The sequence below is a fragment of the Tasmannia lanceolata genome, unplaced genomic scaffold (assembly GCF_043159265.1).
Source record: "Tasmannia lanceolata isolate RefF3 unplaced genomic scaffold, GAP_Taslan_0.1 ptg000018l, whole genome shotgun sequence".
In the NCBI taxonomy this organism is placed as follows: Eukaryota; Viridiplantae; Streptophyta; class Magnoliopsida; order Canellales; family Winteraceae; genus Tasmannia; species Tasmannia lanceolata.
The window spans coordinates 68,931,971-68,950,571 of NW_027518695.1; the positions used below are offsets into that span (position 1 = coordinate 68,931,971).

At 38.0% G+C, this 18,601-nt stretch overlaps 1 long non-coding RNA gene across 1 annotated transcript in view; it reads left to right on the forward strand.

The window, feature by feature from the left end:
- Window positions 1-8,281, forward strand: part of LOC143849538 (uncharacterized) — a 31,787-nt gene extending 23,506 nt beyond the window's left edge. The window contains exons 2-4 of the long non-coding RNA XR_013235696.1: window positions 7,402-7,513; window positions 7,610-7,743; window positions 8,183-8,281. This is a non-coding gene — a long non-coding RNA (uncharacterized LOC143849538). The remainder of the gene's footprint in view (window positions 1-7,401; window positions 7,514-7,609; window positions 7,744-8,182) is intronic.
- The last annotated feature ends 10,320 nt before the right edge of the window (window positions 8,282-18,601 follow it).

Genomic DNA, 18,601 nt, shown 5'->3' on the forward strand with positions numbered 1-18,601 from the left:
TGATGCTTTTGTTGTTGAGGGGTTCTCTAATTGAAAGAAAGTAGAAAGATTTGGAAAACATATAAGGGGTCCTAATAGTGCTCATAATCAAGCTTAGAGTAAATGTGAAGCTTTTAGGAATCAAGAGCAACATATTGAAGCGTTGGTAAATAAGCAAACAGAGCAACAATGAAGTGACTATCGAATTCGCTTGCATACTTCAGTTGTGAATGCTCAATTCCTTTTAGAACAAGGTTTACCTTTTCGCGGGTGTAGACACCCCATTTTGACAGGACCCGAGTTCGCATTTGTTTGTGCCAAACCCCATCAAATCAGTGAGTTAGGACCCCAAATTCCACCATAAGCTAGGTTAAGTTCTCACCAAGATCCCCATAAAATTTCGTCGAAATCCGAGCGTGTTTGTCTAGCGAACGAGTGGAGACAATGAGCGTAGTGCAATTGCAGATGGGGGGTGAATTTATCCTGAAAGGGAGGTGAACTTATCCTGCGAGAGACGAATTAGGGGCAAATGGGACACGATTTGGTCGTGAGCTCACTTTCTCCGCGCAACCACGCACCAATCAAGCGGTAGTGCCAATATCAGCAACCATCTTTTAGATATATAAAAAAGACAACGAAAAAATGAGGAGATTCTCATTTTCATTGAGAGAGAGAGAGAGAGAGGGGTTTGCTTTCTTCTCCGGCAAATCCACCGGACATTCGACCCATATACACCTCCGATCTTCTTTTTCTTCTTCTCCTTCCCACCACCAGCCGAGCCACCCACTTACATCGTATTCTTCTTCTTCTTCTTCTATCTTTTTCTTCTCAAAGCCCATTTCACCCAAACCTCTCTACCACCATTAAACCCTTCTTCTCCGGTGGGATTCTCTCCGGAATCCGGCCACAACCTCCATTAGATCCGGTCCTCCATCCTCCAAACACCATCAACATCCACATCTCTTCCGTTTCTCTCATCTCTTTCATTTTCATTTCCATCATTTTCTAACTTAAAATCCCCATCTGCTCCCCTCCAATCCTCACAGCCACCATCTACTCTTCTTCCACCATCGTCACTACCACCACCATCTTGTTCCACCACCCAACCTGTACTTCCACCATCATCATTTCTTCCTCGATTGCCATCCACCATCAGACCATTCTCCATGGATTCCAGTCACCTTAACCTCTAAAACCCAAGGCCCAAATCCACCACGACCATTAGCCCAACACCATTTCATTTATCCCCATCATCAAACCTATTTCTATCTTATTTTCATCCTTTCCCCTCCACCTTCTCTGCTAATTCAACCAACCCTCTCTTCTATCCAAATCTCCTTTCCCTCTTTACCACATGATTCGACACCACCAATCTCAGCTGTGTTTTCAAAAGCGCAGGATCTGAAAGTTGTTGAAGTGGAGCGTGGTCATCTTCTTCGTTGATTTCATCAACACCAAGAGCAGTTATCCCATCATCTGCTTGATAATTTTAATAATCCTACAGGTAACTCTTCTAACCCTTGTATGGCTGAAATTTTACATAGATATCTACTTTGTTTTCCGGTATGGTAGCAGTAATTCATGAATTTGGTGCTAATTTGGCTCTTGAATATGAGGTGGTAATCTAATTTTTTGATGAATGGATGGTGGAGGGATGTAGGCTTAATTGATGTAGGAAATCAGATTATTACTCTACTCCATGTCATGGGTATGAGTATCATCTGATTTCACAGGAGACCCCATGTCGAGGGTTTGATTGTGTACATTATTTGATCTCGTTTCTTTACCTCATGTCGAAGGTATAAATGTTTGAATTATCAGATGATATGATGTTTTGTCATTTGGATGGTTATTCCCCTATTAGATATATCATTTGTATTCATGTTTTCTTGGAAGATAGACGTTTAGATCAGACGGTTATGTTTACTGTATCCATCTTTATCAATTATGCTTTATTTCCGTTCTGAACTACTCATTTCAAGTGTTAGAGTAAAGGATTGAAATACATAGCTCTATTCTGAACTAATCATAATCTGTTTGAATCAAAGTCTCATCGATGATCCAGGTTTTCATTAACATGTTTTGACAAGAAATGTGATTTTTCCCATGTGAATATAACTTGTTATGATAGTATGAGTTAGGAGTCACATCTTGTTATGACTGTGTAAATAAAACTCTTCTTATACCTGTGTGAATATAGCTCTTTCTTTCCTCTGGTAATATGAATTGGAAATCACATCTTGTTATGACACATGAAGGTTTTAAATTGTTAGATTAATTGCACGGTAATTGTGCCGCTCATATATTTCTTTGACTTTAATGCCCTTATTTTCACCAAAATGAGCCAACGGTAGATTTCATCTTCTTTGAACCGATTTTTGTAAAGTTTATAATATTTAAAGCTTGAGTGTAGATGTTTTATCATTACTACTATCAATTATGTCTACTCTTTGGTTACAGTTTTTGTTTGTTTGGGAGTGTTCTTGCTAAAAGTTTTTTTTTAGTAACTCAAATGATCATGTATAAAGCCTGATTATCATGATAATGATCCCTGATTCCTTTGATATTTGAGTCTTGAGCTGGAAGTTGAGATTGTTTACATGGTAAATTCAATTCCATTTCAATTTTCGAGGCCTTGAAACAGGTTTTAATTCTATTAGTTCATTCATGAGGCTAAAAGATTAGCAAGATCTTTGATCCATCTTGTCTGTGTCTGTGTGAATTAGAATGAGTTACTGTACTTGTGGGGACATGGCTGTGGTAATATCATTTTTTAGAACATCATCATGGATAATTAATATTTGCAGCCCTTATACCTTGATTTTGAAATCCCTACCCATTTGATAATGACAGCCTCCACCCATTTGATAATGGCAGCCCACACTTCATTTTGATATTTGCGGCCATTTCTTCTTTGATGATTATGTCTCTCTTTTCACTTGGATATTAGTTGTACTTTCTTGAGATTTGTATGAGTATGAACCTTGCATATTTTATATTACATACTAGTTAAAATTTTGTTTATGAAATTTTGTTTCTGAGAGTTTCACATAGAGCTATGATAAAAAGGAAGTAGGGAAAGTATAACCTGCTACATGAATTCAAGTCATTGGGATAATTGTAAAAACTAGCTGAGATTTTCTTTTTGATGTGTTCGGGTAATGTCCCAAAGATCATTTCTTTTATGGTATATTTGGGTTCGAGCTAGTGGGTCATTTGCAAAGAGATTGTGGTTACGTTCTTCTATATATAACTTGGAGATTTATCTTTCATTCCCTGTGTAATTTCAATCTCTAATTTCATGGCTGTTACACTCTTTTGTTCAAATGGTTAAGGCTTGAATATTTTATCTGAGCATATTCTATTTCATCTTGAGTTCTTTTCCATTTTGGCACTTTAACTTCATGGTTACCAGTCCAGAATTTTGACCTCCAATTGATTCATAGCTGCAAATACAATTAGCTTAAATTTATTTTTCTTCTCCTAATCTCTTCGATGTTCCTCTTGAAATGGTTACTAATGAATACAATCTTCTTTTGCTTCTTAGGATATCCCTTTTTAAACTTCTGTTAGGTATAGAAGAGTGCCATGGATTTAATTCTTATACAGTTTCTCATTCTTTTACCATGGTTACTGACTTTTTGGGTCCCATATTTTAAGTAATTTTTATCGATTTTGAATCATATACCTTGTTTGAAGACAAATTATTTGCCACTTGTTAAGAGGTAATACATATGGTTGCGATTCTTATTTACATGTTATCTTCAAGTCATTAAAAGATACAGTATTCTATGGTAGGAGACAAAATAGAGAAGTTTTAGACTCCCTCATATGAAGCTCACCATATTTTGATCATGGCTACATTTTTTAATGTATGCATGTATGTATTAAGGCAATAGAAATGAACTCTTTTGTAAAATCAGTTAGTTATTCCTTGGTGGTCCAAGTATAAAAATGAGAATAGCAAGTTCAGTTTTTATTGAATCTGTGCTGTAGTGTTTATCACATTGTTGTAAGCTTTATTTTCTAACCATTCACGTTCTTTGTGTTGCAAAATTTGGAATGATATGGTAAATTTGTTTTGATTTCTATTGGTATGTATATAGAATGAAAATGAATTTACTTCTCTTGATCTTATTCAATAGCTAAAGTTCTGAGTGGAATACCTTTTGAGAAACTTGGATTTAAATCACTATACATAAAAGGGGAATGGTCCCAAACTGTTTTAGTGTTTTGTGAATTTGTAACACTTACTAATGTCTCTACTGTTCTAGATGCATGCATATATGTTACGTGTTGGATGCTTTCAAAGGAAAAGATAAGATTTTGATTTTGTCGAAATAGCTTTGGTGTTGAAATTTTGAGTTACACATTTGGAATGGTATCAATCATAATTTCACTCCATATACTTGCTTTGAGAAACTTGTACTGAAAAGGTTTCATTCTGAATTACTCATTTGGAATGGTATCAGTCATAATTTCACTCCATATACTTGCTTAGAGAAACTTGTGTTGAAAAGCTTTCATATGATTTGTTGTCTTTTTCATTAATAATTCTTTAGTGGAATAGCAGTAAAGGTGGATAATGATGTTAAGGGAATTACCTAGTCTTAGTAGCATTCCCCTCTTATTTTAGTAGACTTTCTTAGTCTTTTATACACCCTTTAGATAGAATCTTTCCCTCATTGCAAACTTGTACTCCCTACTAGTTGAAGACCAACCTGGTATGTTAGTTGCCTTAACTTTTTTATCATTGCAAGGGCGATGATAGGTATACTTGGAGCCCACCTTTGTGTCTAGGAGGCATACCTTGCCTCATTGATAGAGCCCCTATTTGGAAACAAGCATTGTCTCATTTAGAGAGACCCTTTACGAGGCTTACTTAGCCTCATATTAGAGCCTCCCTTTCTTCTAGCGAGCCTTTAGGCGGCATGCCTTGCCTCATTGGTAGTGTTATTAGAGAGTCTCTGACTCATTTGTACTCCCTTCTCTAGTGTTGTTGGTTAGGAGTTTTTCCTTTAGAGTTGTTGTCGCTCTCATTGGTTAGAGACTAATTCAGTTTTATTAAAGTTTACCTATCTAGGGATCTTAGAACATTCCTTGTCTTTGACACTAGCTTACCAGGTTTAGGGTTTCCCCTATTAGACATTGGGTTTGGCCTTAGGGTGTTGCTTTGTGTATTCTCTTAGGTCTTTGACCAAAAGGGTGAAAACGTTTTTAAAAAAATAAAAAACATCAGAAATTCAAAATCCAAAAACACTTGAAATCATATTAAAAATCTAAAAAACATCTGGAAATTTGGAAAAACTATAAAAGCATTTGAAATGTTAAGGTTTTAGGAGTAGTTAGGAAAATTTGTTTCGAACTACGTTGGCTTGATCCTCTTTCACGAGGTACGTAGTACAGCTTGTGATCTTTATCCCAAGTACAGCCAATGTTTTGTAAATAAATCTTTTCAAACCTTCAAACTTTGTAAGTAGACTTTGAAAATCTTTCAAAAATCATTCAAACAACTTTAAAACCTTGTTTTCAAAAAGATCTTCCTCTAGAGTGAGGAGTTTGTCATAGATAGAAAGTTTTAGAGTTAGGAGTTTGTCTTTGATGTGTTGTGTGTTTTGTTTGTGTTTGTGTTAGAGTTAGGAGTTTGTTGCGCCTCCGTCCGGTCAGTTGGCGATTCACATCGCCGACTGATGACTATGTCTAGGATGCGTTAGTGATCCCATTATTTTTCTTAGGACACACAGCCTAGTTACACATCGGTTGTAGGAACCACCTGCATTAGCTTAGGGCTAACCTGCATTTAGTTAGGGCATATAGGGTGTCCTAAAATCCACAATCCACTGAAATTTGAATAATCGAACAAGAAGCTTTAATAACTAGTCCGGTCTTTTAGGTCGAGTCTAGGATAGAGGTCTAGATGTCTTAGGCATCATAGCTTATAATAGGTGTGAAGAACTACGTGACTCTGATTCTCGTGGAGGTAGGGATACGTAGGCGGCTTGGATGAACATCAGACCATCCATGACTCGAGGAGTACGTTTAGAGTTTAGGATTTGTCTTATTGTATCATATGTGATGTCGAGTTATGTTATATGTTCTGTTGTGTTTTCTTACTTTCATGTACATACCTTATACCTTTAACTGTAGCATGCATGTGTTGGTCCACCAGAACTTAGAAACCAGTTAGGCATGTCACTCATAACTTAGTTGTGATTAGGCGACACTTCTTCCATTTATTTTGTGCATGCTTATTATATTATCCCCGAGTCATGCATGTTTAGGTAGACGTCCACTTGGGGATATTTGTTCCTATTTTACATGATTTTCGTCCAAAACTCTTCAAAGTTAATAATAAATGGCATAAGAGACCAAGTGCTGGCATTCGGACGAATTGGGGGTGCTCTTCGGCCCTTCTCCATTCGTAATCAGGCACGAGACCATATATATTTCTGGTTATCCATGGTATACAGAGCATATTTGTTTTTGGGGTTCCATGGCCTATCCATGGATGGCGACTCTGAGTTTATTTTAGGTACGTCTTGGTTTGAGGATTTATCCTTTGATCAAGAGGTATCTCATTTATCGCCACTCGTGATATCCCATGAGGGTAGCATCCATTTCGAGAGTTACTTGGTAGAGCTCTCCTTCACGTGGATGATCCAGAGGCCGCTAGGGGCTCGTCCCCCACCTCTCTCTCTCTCTCTCTCTCTCTCTCTATATATATATATATATATATATATATATATATATATATATATATATATATATAGAGAGAGAGAGAGAGAGAGAGAGAGAGAGTAGAGTTCCTGTGCTCGAGCGCAGCTAAGCTTAGCTGCGTTCGAGGACAGAAACAGGGTGGGGCCACATTTTGGGTGGGATCCAAGGCATTCATTTGATGGGTCCTTTCATGGGTAGGGTGTCCACCAAAAATCAGCTCCATTTGATCAACTTAGGGTGTCCATTTGTGGGGCAAAAAATGGACAGATTTGTGGACAAACAGTATCTGTCCATTTTTTGCCCCACAAATGGACACCCATTGGTGATTCAATGGAGCTGATTTTTGGTAGACCCCGCATCCACGATGGGGCATTCCAAATGAATGGTTAGGATCACCCCCCAATGGCCCCACCCCCTATTTCTGTGCTTTAGCAGAGCGAAGCCTAGCTGCGCTCAAGCGCAGAAACTCTATTCTCATATATATATATATATATATATATATATATATATATATATATATATATATATATATATATATATATATATATATATATATGTGTGTGTGTGTGTGTGTGTGGTTTACACTTGATTGTGGAAAAAGAACTGTATTGATACTAGCAGTAGCTGGGGTTGAATCCTTTACTTATAGTTGTCTATGTATATTTCTTTCGTCTCTTTGTTACAATCGGTACATGTATCTTGTAGGGACTAGTTCTATGCACAGTTTGCACACGGCTGAAGCTATTTCAGACTCCAAATTCCTTGGGCTATAAAAGATTGCTTTCTTTTCCCATGGATCTTGAGAAGGACAATGCTAGTAATGTTCCGATCCTTTTGTATGTTACACTTGTCATTTGCTAATATATATGTATGCAAAATTTGCTGATCTGAGTAGGACATCAATTTGTTGCAGGTGCTTTGGAAATTCATTCTATCCAGGACAGTTACCCTACAAATATTGAGAAGAATGAGGAAAGGCTTGTGCCCTAATTGTCATATTCCATGTCTATGAAGGAATACAGGCAATGAGGGACGAGATGCAGGCAGGTGCAAGCCATATTACAATAAATGGGAATTGTACAAGTAGTTGTTTGAAAACATAAATATATGTTTGCTTATTGTGGTTCTCATATATGTGTTTCCCATTTTCAATTGAATTCTCTCTAAAAAGAGAAATTATATGATGCCCAACCGTCAAAATGTAAAGGGCGGAAGGAGACAAAACCTGTTGCCTTGGTTTTTGAACCAAGAAAAAGTCAAAAACGGTGCTTTCCCTTGGATTAAAAATTAAGGGAGATGAGGTTTGTCTCTCTCTGCCCTTTATTTTGACTGTCGGGCATCATATACTTTCTCCTCTAAAAATACACGACTTTGTTTGTATGTGCCTTTCGTTAATTGGTGTTTAATTCGCTAATAGTAATACACTACTCATTTTCAATTGAACTCTCTAAAAATACATCATTTCTCGCATTTTTTTTGCAGCCAGCAACTCAGCAAGGAGAAAATGTTGATAATGGAGAAGATGGTGGCAGGGAAGATGATGGTGGAGAAGATGTTGACGGAGAGGATGGGGAGTATTAGGACTCATAATATATATATATATATATATATATATATATATATATATATATATATATATATATATATATATATATATATATATACATGAATACTCACTTTTTTTTTGGAGTTTTAAAGGGTGTTGGGTGTATGGAGATGGCTACAATTAATTTTTTACTTTAATATTGAACGTATGTAATGAGTGGATATTTTCGTAAGTTTTGATTTATGTCATTTCAATTTTAATATTGAATGTGTTATGACTGGATATTTATGTAAGTTTTGATATATATATATATATATATATTGTACAGGTGCAAGTGCAGGTGCAGGATAATAAAATAAAATTTCCAAAAAAAAATCTTAAAATTGAGTATTAGCTGCCCAATTAATTTGGTCACAGGAGAACATGTTTACGTTGAAGATAGTATTTGCAGCCAAATTAAGTTGGTTGCTAAAAAGATTTAATGATTAATAACGACGCAATATGTTGGTCCCTAACAGAGTTTTAGCGTCGCGAATTTATTCTTATCACTAATAATCACTATTAGCGACCAACATATTTCGTCATTAGCGACCGCTCCGACCGTCGCTAATGCTTAATTTGGTTGTCTATTTTGGTTGCATACAAACCTTTAGCTACGATTGTATGATGTCATTAGCAACGGTTTGACATGTAGCGACCAAAAAAAATGGTCGCTATTACTATTAGCGACGGTATTTTTAGTATTAGAGACCCAATTTAGTGGGTCGCTAATACCAATGTTTCTTGTAGTTTGTTCTTTATACCGATCATGATGCATTGAAGTTTATTAATAGCCAATCAGTTGTTAGCTGTATCCATGCCAGATGGATTTCTTATATCCGGGAGTACACTTTTGTTCTGAAACACAGGTTAGGCCAGCAAAATAAGGTGGTGAATGCACTGAGTAGGCGTGTTACTATGCTTACTACTATGAGGATGGAGGTTGAGGGCTTTGACTTCTTAAAGGAGATGTACGCTTCGTATGAGGATTTCTCGCAGATTTGGGCAGATTATCATGCAGGGAAGCAATACGACTCTCTTGTGCAGGACGGCTACCTATTTTGGGGTAGTAAGTTGTGTGCGCCTAGATGTGCGCTAAGAGAGACTCTTATAGCAGAGCTACATGGTTGTGGTCTAGGAGGTCACCTTGGGCGTGACAAGACTGTTGCGATGGTCGCAGAGCGCTATTTTTGGCCTAAGCTCTGATGAGATGTGGCTTGATTTGTCGAGAGATGCATTACCTGTCAGACGTCAAAAGGACGATCTCAGGATACGGGATTACACATGCCTCTTCCAGTTCCAGATGCACCATGGGAAGACGTTTCTATGGACTTTGTGTTGGGTCTTCCGCAGACTCAACGAGGTACGGATTCTATATTTGTTGTGGTTGATCGATTTTCTAAATGGCACACTTTATCAATTGCAAAAAGACACAGGATGCATAGAACATTGCAAATCTCTTCTTTCGAGAAGTTGTTCGGCTTCATGGGGTTCCCAAGACAATTACTTCAAACCGAGACACTAAGTTTTTGAGCTTGTTTTGGAAGACTTTATGGCGGCGGTTCGATACTTCTTTGCAGTATATAGTAGTGCCTATCACCCTCAGAGGGATGGACAAACAGAGGTGGTGAACAAGACGCTTGGCAACATACTACAGAGTTTGTCAAGTGAGAAGCGAAAGCAGTGGGATCTTGCTCTAGCTCAAGCCGAGCTCGCATACAACAACATGTAGAGTTGATCTACTGGTTTATCACCATTTGAAGTTGTTTATGGGCGGCTTCCAAGGCATACACTTGATTTGGTTCCTTTACCAAATTCCACCAGTAACAGCAAGCGGGCAAATGATATGGTGGAACATATGAAAGAGATATACGAAGGCGTAAATTTTAAAAAAAAGCTTGTTCTAACGCTCAATACAAGGCCAAGAAGGACAAACGTCGATGTGCCAAAGTCTTTGAGGTTGGGGACGATGTGATGGTCTTCTTGAGGAAAGAGCCCTTTCCGGTTGGTTCGTATAACAAGCTTGAGAAAAGAAAGGTGGGGCCTTACAAGATTCTAAAGAAGATCAACGATAATGCATATGTGGTGGATTTACCGAATGAGCTCAGAATATCCAAGACTTTCAATGTTTCGGACCTCTATGAATTTCATAACCAATGAACTCGAGGTCGAGTTCTCCTCAAGTGGAGGGGAATGGCGTGGCCATATTTCCAAATTCCTTTCTTGCATGGCCATATTTCTGAATATGCAACATATTCATTTCTTTTAATATGTTTCGTTTTCAGCAAGAATCCTAGAATAGTGCAAGAGTTGAACTATAATTAGGAAGGTAGGAATTTCTTTCTCTCTTTTTCATTTTCCATATCAATACTCTTGTCCAGAGTTGTTGCACGAACATTTTTTTTGGATACAATTTCAGAAATACAGACTTTTTTTCCCCTTAGAAGGCTTTGCTTGCATTCTATTTCTTTAGGTTCAAAGAGCCTCCTTTGAATCGGTGTTTGACGGTGATCAACTCCGACTTAGCTTGTTCTTCTCGTTTCCAGCTACGCCATGTTTGGATGGGCCTGGGCACACCGATTTGCACCCATGAATAGCATGAGTAGGACCCACCATTTTACATCTCATGCATACATGTGTGGGGCGTGCCATTTTACAAAACACATTTTACAGGGTGTGCCACCATCTCCACCCAAACTATGCATAGGATAGGGGTCACCATTTTAAACTTCAATTTTATGCGGCCTACCAGTTAATGCCCCATGTTTCGGTGAGTTGGTCCCCTCATCCCTAAAATAACCCATGAAGCGGGTGGGGCCCATCATATTACTTCTCATGCAATGGTTTTAAATTTCGGTTTCGGTACCGGTTTTGGACCCCACCGAAATTGAAATTTTGACCGAAATTTCGAAATAATACCTGAAATCCAGCGAAATGTTAAAAACAATATTTTATTCGATACCAAATTTTGGCCGAAATGTCAGTAATTTCAGTAAATAATGTTTTTGGGTGAAATTTTGGAAAAAACAAAATTTTGACCGACGAAATAAAATACCATTTCAGGTATTAGACGTTTCAGTGTCAGTCTCGACCGAAACCCGAAATTTAAAACCATGCTCATGCATACATGGGTAGAGGCGTAGAGCCCATCATTTTAATGGGGTCACTTCATTTTTATGGCCTAGGGCCCACCATTTCACACCGCATGTCTTGATTGGCAGGTCCAATAATCTCTAGCCAAACCAAGCACAGGGTGGGGCCGACCGTTTCACACCACATGTCTTGATTGGTGGATTCCATCATCTCTAGCCAAACCCATGCATAGGATGGGGCTCACCATTTTGCACCCATGCATAGCATGGGTCAAGAATGCTAGTATCTCTTCATATTCTTTGAACATGCTCTCTTCTCACTCTCTCGTACCTCTCCAAAAAACCCCTGCATAAAAAAAATTTCTTCATTTTTCACTTTTGTATCATCCTTTTTGCGATACGTGGTTAAAAGTTCATGGGATTAATACTCTGCACAGAAAAGACTCAAATGATCGATCATTATAACTTGGGAGACAACCGACGGCAAACCCATTGTAGACAATAAAGAGTGAGTGATTTCTATCATGCCTCGATCCATATACAGGCTATTTCCAAACTTTTTTAATTTATGTATCTTTTCATTTTTGCTTATGATTATTGAATTGGTGGTAGATGATATTTTCAAAAAAATTCTATGAAATTTTATTGGACATAATACCTTATATACACTTAGGCAGGTAAGCTTCTCTCATAGTTAAACTATGATACAACCATAGCAACCTCATGTCCTTTTTCTTCTGGTTTCCTATTTGAAAAAAGATAAGAGAAGAGACTCCCACTCATAGTCAAACTAAGATGGACCTAGGGCCACTCCATTTGTGTGGAGAACAATACATGCACGGAAACCCAACACAGACAATCCCAAGAACAACTTATCAAGGCCAAAGGATTTCTATCCCCACATAGAACAGCCCCAATAATTGTTTAATATCTTAAGAGGAAGTTGGAAGATGGGAAACAAGGGTTAGAGGGTGTTGGTATGAAGATAACACACATAGTTTATGGTTTAAACTTTAGTTATATGGTCAAAGAAGCAGATTAACTTTAGAAAGAAATCCTATGCATGTGAGGAGAATCCATTCCAAAGTGCAAGCGCATCTCCTTCAACTGCCTTTTCCACTTCTAGTATTTCTCTTATAAAACAAGTACAAGACGTAAGACACAATCAAAAGCAAGCTACTAGCGTTGGACAATCTCTCTCTCTCTCTCTCTCTCTCTCTCTCTCTCTCTCTCTCTCTCTCTCTCTCTCTCTCTCTCTCTCCTATACAAAAGAACAAAGGATCTTATCCTTGCAACTTGATCTAGTTATCCTTTCAACTCCAAATAGTCAGTTTGTGACTTGAACCTTTAGGGCTCTTTCAAACTAGCTACTTTAAAATAGAACAAAATTAAAGTAGAATGGTCCCTAATTTTCAAGTGAACACTTCAAAGAAAAGGCATGATGTAACCACTCCAATGAATGAAGAACAACAAAACCATTACAAAATAGCGACATATTCCTCTGGGCCCAATCAACTTACGTGTCACGGATATTCCTCCCCTTCTGATTCTCGATTCGGTTTCTAAATCAGCTTCAAAGGGGTGTTAATTTAGCTTAATCAATAGAAAACCTTGATTAATCATGAAATGGAGAATACGATTGGTTCTTACATTTTGGAGATATATAGAGGAAATGTTCGGAAGGGAGAATTTGGACACCTATCCTAGTCAGTGCAAAGGTTGGGACCATGCCTGACAAATGAACACGATAGAGGGTAGTCCCACCACATTCATCAACCCGACAAAATATAAACGATGCTATTGAGGATCTTTACGGAAAAATTATCTACCCCTAGCCCTTGAGGCTCTTTTAAGTATAATGTTTTCCTAATACATGAGAATTAAGCTTAAGGGGATTGGTTGATTTGACATATAAAGTGGGGGTGGGATTCCCTATCCCACTTTCGTAGGGATAGCAATTAGTCCAAATGCTTAAGCTGTTAGAGACATGGTGTTGTTTGATAATTTATTCTTCAACACTCCCCCTCACATGTGGCCCCTCTCTTGGGTTGCCGGTACACGTGGATTTCTAATACCAAGGAGTTGTTGGGTTTTGAACCTAGGACCTACCGTGAGGCAATAGCTCTGATACCATGTGAAAAACCCAATTAGTCCAAAAGCTTAAGCAGTTAGAAAGGGTGTTATTTAATGATTTATACTTGAAGCGGTTCATTTAATTTGTCCTTAGGTAGGCTTGCAAACCTCTGTTCATATCGACATTGTTCTTGGATAAAATGTTACATGATCAAAATTGGTGAAACATAAAGAAAATAATTTCAAGATATACTTATCCAAGAATTCGAAGAACAGCTTATCAAGGAATTCTAACCCCTTTCGAGAATAGCCTCTATAGTTGTTTAATATCTTAAGAGGAAGTTGGTAGATGGGAAACGAGGGTTAGGGGTGTCGGTATAAAGATAACACACATAGTTTAATGTTTTAAAATTATGTTATACAGTCAAGGAAAAGAGATTAAGCATATAAAAAGGTCTCATGCATGTGCAGGGAATCCATTAAGGTGCGTGCGTATCTTCAACTCCCCTTTCCACCTATAGTGCAATTTTTCCTCATTAAACTAGTACAAAACGTGAGAGGTAGTCAAAACCCAATTTGCTTACTTGTAGAATCTCTCTCTCTCTCTCTCTCTCTCTCTCTCTCCTATACAAAAGATCAAATGATCTTATCCTTACCACCTTGCAATCTAATACTTTTAACTCCAAATAGTGACTTTCTGACTGAAACCTTTATCTTTCAAACTACCTTAAAATGGAACACAAGGAAGTAGAATGGTCCCCTTCATCTCCAGGTGAACACATCAAAGAAAAGGTGTGATGTAAGTATGTAACAAATCCAATTCATGTAGAACAAGAACTCAGACAACAATGATGGAAACACAGAAGAATTCCACTCACTACCCAAACGCCCAGTTGGGGTACATCCCCCCCTTACAGTGCAATTCTTGACTCTATTGTTAAAGGGTGTTCAAAATAGGGCCCACATTGGTTAAGTCTTCAGGCAAAATGACACCCACAATGCTAAATATGACCCTCCCAAAAATAGTGGTTGATGAATCACAATAAGGTTTTCAAAACAGGGCCCACCTTGTTAAACTCTTGAGGCAAAATCAAACCCACATTCCTAAATTTGACCCTGAAATAGTGGTGAAAACAATCACATGATTTAGCTGCACCAACTGTGGTATTAAGACATTTAAATGGCAAAGATGTAGAGATAAGAATTGCAAGTGTATAGTTTAATATATAAAATGTAGATGGAGAAGATAAGGTTGGGATTAAAAAAGAATGGGTTTCAAGCTATAAGATAAAAAGGTGAAAAACCTAAGTGACCCATTATCTATTTATAGGCTTGAATGATATTTCCACCCCCAAAAACAGGGAAGCTCTCTTACAATAGAAAAAAAAAAAAAAAAAACCATGACAGAAGCATAGTTTATGAAATGGTGGATGACATTGTAACTTAGGCAAATATGGGTGTGGATATCATTTATCAACTATGAACTATCTAGGTTGTATAAGCTTTTGCGTGATTAGAGGAGTGGTGTGGGACACGTGGACCAATGACAGAGTACAACGTGGAGGACGAGGGGTCTTTGTGGTCCTCATAGGAGATTAGGGTGGCAACACGTGTAAAAGTTCTTTTCTTTTCAACAATGACGTGCTTTTCTGTGTGGCGGGGCCTTTATGTGACGGACTTTTAATGCGTTCTAAGTAGTGTGAATTATCCTATAGGGGGTGCGAATTCATCATTGCCCCCTTTTGTTTTTCTTTTTTGCATTGTAAGTTGGCTAAAACTCGGCTAATCGGCTAACTTTCTATTGATATTGGATTTAGGTTCGGAAAAATGATATTTCCACTCCCTTTCACGCATTTTCAGAAAAAAAAGAGAGAAAAGGAGTGGAACTGGTATTGAGGTCAGGGCATTTGAAATGATATGTCCACCCCATTTCAAGCATCCGTAAAAGACAAGCAAAAGGGGTGGACATGTTGAGAGAGGGAAAAAGACAGTTATTGGGCCCCTTATGTCACACCAAATGGCATGGAGACCAACTTGATCGGAATGATCCTTGGCCCTTGGTTTCGGACTTAAGATTTAGTTTACGGTTTTAGGGTTTAGATGGTTTAATTTTAAGATTTGGGGTTTAGGATTCCTCCCTAAGAGACAGTTATTGGACCCCTTATGTCACCAAATGCTGCCGTTGACAACGGCTTGATTGGAATGATCTAGGCCCTTCGTTTAGGGTTTATAGGGCTTAATGGTTTAGGGTTTAGGCTTGCCCCCTAGAAGAGAGTTATTGGGCCCCCTTCTGTCTGACCAAATGTTGTTGAAAGTGGCCTGCTTGATCAGGATGATCCTAGGCCCTTGGTTTAGAGTTTCGGGTTTAGGGTTTTTGGGTTATAGGGTTTAAGGTTTTAAGGCTCGGGGTTACCACCTAAAAGACAGTTATTGGGCTCCCTTCTGTCTGATCTAATGAAGTTGAGAGGGCTTGATTGGGATGATTCTAGGCCCATGATCCATCAAAGTCTCGTTTATGGTTTTATCAATAAAAACATATATGGGGGTTGAGCTTCTATGTTCCTTCACCCTGATGTCGAGGGTTTGATCCCAGCTTACCTATCCAAAAATAAATAAAAATAAAAAGATATACCATTGATTTTTGTATGTGTTAATCTTATGCATGCAATGTCTGTTTGGGATGAGACCAAGACCATGTGAGCCACCTCATGATGTTCCACAAGATCAACGTTCTTGATTTCACATACATTCCCATCCCCATGCCTCATCATGTAAGACTAAAAAATGCCTTTTACCATTTATCGAAGAGTGGATTTCTGGGTGGATTGTTGACAGATCGGATCCACATTTATCTTGGGTCACTACTAGTTCGGATTGCTTTGACAAATCCTGTTCGGATCTCTCTTTTCGAGTATGGGTCATAATCCATTTTGAATTCAACCATCTGAGTGTTCTAGTTTCTACTTATATTGTGCACATTTAGGCTTAGGCCATGTTTGGATTCCATGAAAAACATTTATGATGGAATTTTTTTTCTCGGGAAAATTTTTCTTTCCAAGATCTAGATGTAAAAGGATAAGATTATGATTAATTTGGAGGGATATTATGATGAATTGAAGATCCCAATATTAAAAAGGGAAATGATAAATGCATCCCTTTTCATCACTAGGGACACCCAGCAGCAGTGTATCAATGACTGCAGAGGGGCTGATCAACGTATTTGATTGTCACATACACTGCAGTTGGGTGTCCCAAGTGGAAAAAAGGAGCACATTTATCATTTCCTATTACAAATTGAATAGAGTTAGTTCAAGTTCTCAGTGTGTCAAAAAATAGGAAATTTTAGAAATATTAAATGAAAGCGAGTGGAGAATCCTCCTAGGAAAAAAAAAGGCGAGAAAATGAAATAATTGTTTTTCGTTTTGAGTAAGATTTTTCAAGGATATCATCACAACCATGTCTTGATAATTGCTCTAATTCATCTTCTCTTCTAGCATTTAAAGAGCTTTGAAAGGTTATAGTTCCCAAAAAACTCTCACAAGCCAATTCAAAAGGAAAAGACAATCTGAGTTTATGAAATTATTAAAACATCATAGTGTCAATATCAGTAGACTTTTTTTTAATGTTTTACACTCCGGAACAATCGTAAAGTAAAGAAAAGAAACACCTCATGCAACCCTCTCTTCTTATGCTCGTGTAGTAGGAGATTTTATATGGTATGAGCCCTTATAGTCCCGTATTTTTTAAAAGGGAAAAATACACTTAGACCCCTGTGGTTTCTGACTAGGGGTGCTCATTATTCGGTTTTGACCGAATAACCGAACCAAACCGAATTGATTTGGTTGGTTCGGTTCGGTTTTTTGCTAATTCGGTTTGGTTTCGGTTTTTATTTTTGGTTAATTCGGTTATTCGGTTTCGGTTATCTCGGGAAAAAATTCGGTTAACCGAATTAACCAAAAATAAACATTATTATTTCAAAAAATTATGTATGGGCACTCCGTAGGATATTCCAAACCGTCCATTTGATTGATCACAACTTCAATAGGTTGTGCCTAAAAAACCGTTTCGATAGATTGATCATAGCCCTCCGATCAAACCGTCCAGATATATTTTTTTTGTCTTTTTTCTACCACTATTCGGTTATTCGGTTATAACAGAATAACCGAATTTTTAATCGGTTCAGTTTTCATGAAATTCGGTTCGGTTTTGGTTTCCAAAATTTGATAACCGAAATTATTTCGGTTATCAAATTTCAGTTATTTTGGTTCGGTTATAACCGATTGAACACCCCTATTTTTGACACATTAAACTTAACCCCTATTGTTTAAAAAGTTACAAGTAGACCCCTGTGGTTTCAATTTGTGTAAGGTAGACTCCCTCAGTTGACGGTTCGCCCATAGATTGAAGGGTTAAGATGATCCTATGGAGCTAGTTTTTTTGGCACACCCTATCTATATCAGGGCCCATCAAATGAACACTTTGGATCATCCAAACAATGTGGGCCCACTGTGTTTTTTGTAGTGTTTGGATTCGAGGGTATAGGGTTTGGGCCCACTACCAAAAACAACACAGCGGGCCCACATTGTTTGGATGATCCAAAGCGTTCATTTGATGGGCCCTGACATAGATAGGGTGTGCCCAAAAAATCAGCTTCATAGGATCATCATCCTAACCCTTCAACCTGTGAACGAACCGTCAACTGAGGGGGTCTACCTTACACAAATTGAAACCACAGGGGTCTAAGTGTATTTTTCCCTTTTTAAAAAGCACCGTACGGACCACATCATAGGATGATCCAAACTGTCCATTTGATGGAACACAACGTAAATAGGTTGTTCCCCAAAAATCATTTACATGGGATGATCCTAGCCCTCCGATCTATAGAGGATCGGAGGGTTGAGATCATCTTATAGAAATGAGTTTTTGGGTACAGCCTATCTATGTTGTGGCCCATGACATAGACAGTTTGGATCATCCTATAATATAGTACGTATAGTACTTTTTGAAAAAATACAGGACTATAAGAGCTTACACGGTATAAAAACTCGTGTAGGAGTGTCACATTTGTTCCTATAAAAACTGGCAAAACTGTCACAAGCCATGGACGAGGCAAAAAGCCGAGCCACGGCTCGGCTGGCTAAAGGAAAGGCAGCAC